Source organism: Coregonus clupeaformis, chromosome 21 (assembly GCF_020615455.1).
Source record: "Coregonus clupeaformis isolate EN_2021a chromosome 21, ASM2061545v1, whole genome shotgun sequence".
Taxonomy (NCBI): domain Eukaryota; kingdom Metazoa; phylum Chordata; class Actinopteri; order Salmoniformes; family Salmonidae; genus Coregonus; species Coregonus clupeaformis.
This window is the reverse complement of record NC_059212.1, coordinates 49837161-49841382: the sequence shown is the minus strand read 5'-3', so window position 1 is coordinate 49841382 and position 4222 is coordinate 49837161.

Here is a 4222-nt window from a genome sequence, read left to right as displayed (position 1 = left end):
GTGGATGGACTGCTGTGGATGGACTGCTGTGGATGGACTGCTGTGGATGGACTGCTGTGGATGGACTGCTGTGGATGGACTGCTGTGGATGGCTGCTGGATCACCTAGAGAGAGACACAGCAGAGAAACACTACTCATATTGCGTAGTGGGGGTGGTTCAGTGCTCACAAGACAAACCTGAACTACTCTCACCAGAACTGATGACTAATTTTATCTCCCAGAACTAATGCCTCGTCTTAAGCTCAGCATGAAACAGGTTCGATTCCAGGCATGTGGGCAACCGGGGTTTGGTCAGGGTTCGATCCAGGCATGTGGTCGACCTGGGTTTGGTCAGGGTTCGATTCCAAGCATGTTGACGACCTGGGTTTGGTCAGGGTTCGATTCCAGGCATGTGGACGACCTGGGTTTGGTCAGGGTCCGATTGCAGGCATGTGGACGACCTGGGTTTGGTCAGGGTTCGATTCCAGGCATGTTGACGACCTGGGTTTGGTCAGGATAACATAGGCTACTCTTATGATTAGAAACTAGCCTTTGCTTGACACACAGATGTGGTTTCATTCTCCTAAATTTGACACACTGACGGAAACTGTCCCCTCTGGCTCCCTGTCCCTTATAGCTTCCTGTCCCCTCTCTCACCTGAACAGCCTGTCTCTCTGTGGGGGCGGTGCCCAGAGAGGTGGGAGCGGCCTGGCTGCATGGGGGTGTGGTGTAGCTGGCTGCCTTTGTAATGGTGATGACCACTGATTTGGTGGCATTGGTGGTAACCGTGGTAACTCCTGTAGTGCTAAAGGTGTCAGTGGCAGTAGCAGTAGTCCCATTGGTCTCTCCTCTTCCTCCTCCTCCTCTTCCCTTCTCCTCTGTCTCCTCAGGGCTCTGTCTGTCCATCATTCTGGTAACACTATTGTCCATATCAATGAGCCAACTGGACAGAACACACAGAAAAACCTCTGTAAATAAACATGATGATGTGGGATGTACTATTTTGAAACACCAACATTTATATCTGGTGACATACTTTGTTCACTAAAAAAAAAAAAAAAACTTCTGGATTGCTGGACTGGACCAAGACAGAGTTCTCCTCATGCCCGGTCGGGCCCGTCGCCTATGCGGCCATAAATCTACAGATTGATAAGTGAAGGGTTTCCATGTCCTGTGCGCACATTCAGCAGCTCATTTCTTAAAACCTGAAACAAATCTGAAGAAAAATATGAATTTACATTTCTACGTGCAAACGGAACACACGGCCTCACACATAAATAATAATGTATAGATCTATGGATATGAAGGCTGCCTATCTCCCTGGACCTTGGTCACTGGTAGAGTATTTGTCTCAGTCATAAATAATTCTTAGCAAAAGTGTAATATATTATTTTAATGAGGTTTGTTTAGTAAGACTCGAGCTGTAGCCTATTGTTGTATGTTGTTAGGCCTACTTGACATTTCAACATTTCATTTATTGAAAGATAATGACCAGGCCAGATATGACAAATCAGAAACATTGGCTTACATTTACGTCATTTAGCAGACGCTCTTATCCAGAGCGACTTACAGTTAGTGAGTGCAAACATTTTCATACTGGCCCCCCGTGGGAATCGAACCCACAACCCTGGCGTTGCAAGCCCCATGCTCTACCAACTGAGCTACGCCGGGCTTACATAAATGAGTATTGTTACTAAAATGCGGTCGACCTTTTCTCGGCATATTCATATTAGAGTTCTGATCAAGCATATTGTTGGTTTGCCTTTTACCTTCGATCTGCTGCATTTTCAAATAGATTATTTAGTTTAGTTAATTTATTTGTCAAATATATATTTTTTAATAACATATCAAACTTTATTTTCCTCCACATAACCTTGACATTTTCCATGTTTTTTTTTAATGTTCGAAATAATCGAAATTCAATAGCATATATGCAATATAGTGCAATCAGATCTGAAATGTATTTGATAAAGCCTCTGCGCTTTGATGTCATGTTGATTACTCACTATTCATCATGTTTATAGCCTAAACGTAAAAAGACCGGAAGAATCTGAAAAATATAACCTTATTAGCCTACCGAATTGAAGTTATCCAGCATTTGAATTGTTGAAGGAAATGTAAAGAAAATGTATTTAAAAAATCACACAAACCCTCAAAATGAAGTGGCCTAGTTTGAAATATTTTATCCACATGTTTTACATGTCATTTGTGTGAATAAAGTAGCCTGGGCCTACTTTAATATGCTCCAAATAGTTTGCTTTAAAAGGATCATTCGAGACACATTAGCATGCTGGTATTAATTCCTGATGCTCAATGTTCCATTTTCAAACCTGTGTGTAGGAGTTATTGTGCTGGACAGACAAATTATTCCAACCCTAAGCCACAACCATGCACTGACAAAAAGCTGACTGGTGAAAGTTAGACAAATGTTCATGCAGTGATAGCAATGCATCAAATCCGTTATGCAACTTAAAATCTATATGAACAATTGTAGTTAAATCATGTGTAGAATGCATTTCTAGACTTGGGGAAATTCATGCATGTGCAGTGCTGTCAACTATAGGCTGTAAAACGCCCCATGTATAGCCTATCATAACGATTATTTATGTATTCATTATTTCAAAATAAAATCGGATAATAATGCCTTTATAAGTAATTTATTAGTCTACAGAAAATATATTCAGTTTGGGCATCATCATCTAATTCCTTGGCCAATTATATAGCCGCATATAATAGACCTATACATCCATGCACAATCGTTGACCTATCACCGCTGTTACCTGGTTGGATTTGTTACTAGACCTGACCCATGACGAAGTGGCCGAACGAAACCCCGCTGGTTCAGACTGTCACAATCACAATCATGTTCTAATGCGTCAAGCTTTAGAACGGACGGAATGAAAACCTAGACACAGCATCACTTGCAGTGCGGGAAGACCTTACACAACAGAGCAGAGGTCTTTACTGTAAAAAGAAATGTTCATAAAAAATTTTTACAAGACATCATCATTTTTAATGACCTGATTCTGTGTTCTTCTGCTCGGGGAGAAAGCAAAAGGTTATATTTTAGATGTAGAAAATAGTAAGTGCTCCTGCTTTCACAAATACATTGCACAATTGAGAGTGCACAAGGTGCATGCCAAAGGCTGACTCCAATGTATCTTATTTGTAGGCCTATATACAAATAGTTATGTGTCTAGTCTTTTTGTGGGAGCGTTTGAGAATCAATGCAAGCTTAATCATTCAACAAACAAACAGTCAAGTTTTACTGGCAGTATATATTGCAATACTAGGCCTTCGTATGTCCACTACATTTTACATTTACATTTTAGTCATTTAGCAGACGCTCTTATCCAGAGCGACTTACAGTTAGTGAATGCATATATATTTTTTTCATACTGGTCCCCCGTGGGAATTGAACCCACAACCCTGGCGTTGCAAACGCCATGCTCTATCAACTGAGCTACATCCCTGCCGGCCATTCCCTCCCCTACCCTGGACAACGCTAGGCCAATTGTGCGCTGCGCATGAGTCTCCCGGTCGCGGCCGGCTGTGACAGAGCCTGGATTCGAACCAGGATCTCTAGTGGCACAGCTAGCACTGCGATGCAGTGCCTTAGACCACTGCGCCACTCAGGAGACACTAGGGGGCACAAGACTCGGGAAAAGAGGCCCCAGGTTTTCCAGACTTCATAAATTATGCTGATGTTGAACAGAACTCTGCTGGTATCTGTCATTCATGCATCATCATAGATTCTATATAACTGTAACGTTGGCTAGTTTTGTATGGTAAAGGCAGCCAATAATACCAATCTCTATTTCCAAAATATGATTTTCATATCAAGAACTCAATTTCCAACTTCCACATTATATTTTTATAGAATTGAAATTATATGTAGAAATGGCCATAAACAATTTAATTCCCAAGGACCTCACAAAGGTCTAGCCCGAGATCAGGATGGTTCGTACGAGGCTGGTCTGAGTCTGGACCAAATCAAATGTAGACTATCCCCCTCGCATTTCAGTTGGTACAATCGGAATGCTGGCGAACACATTCATATTTACAGTATTGTGTTGAACTGAAAATGTACTCATTGTCTATCATTACAAGATATGAGATTATCATGATTCGCCTTGTATTATATACATATATATATATATATATATATATATATATGTTTATGTACAAAATATTGTCTGCGACAGTGTATCTTCTTGCTTAGTTTGTTATTTTTGGCCCCTAT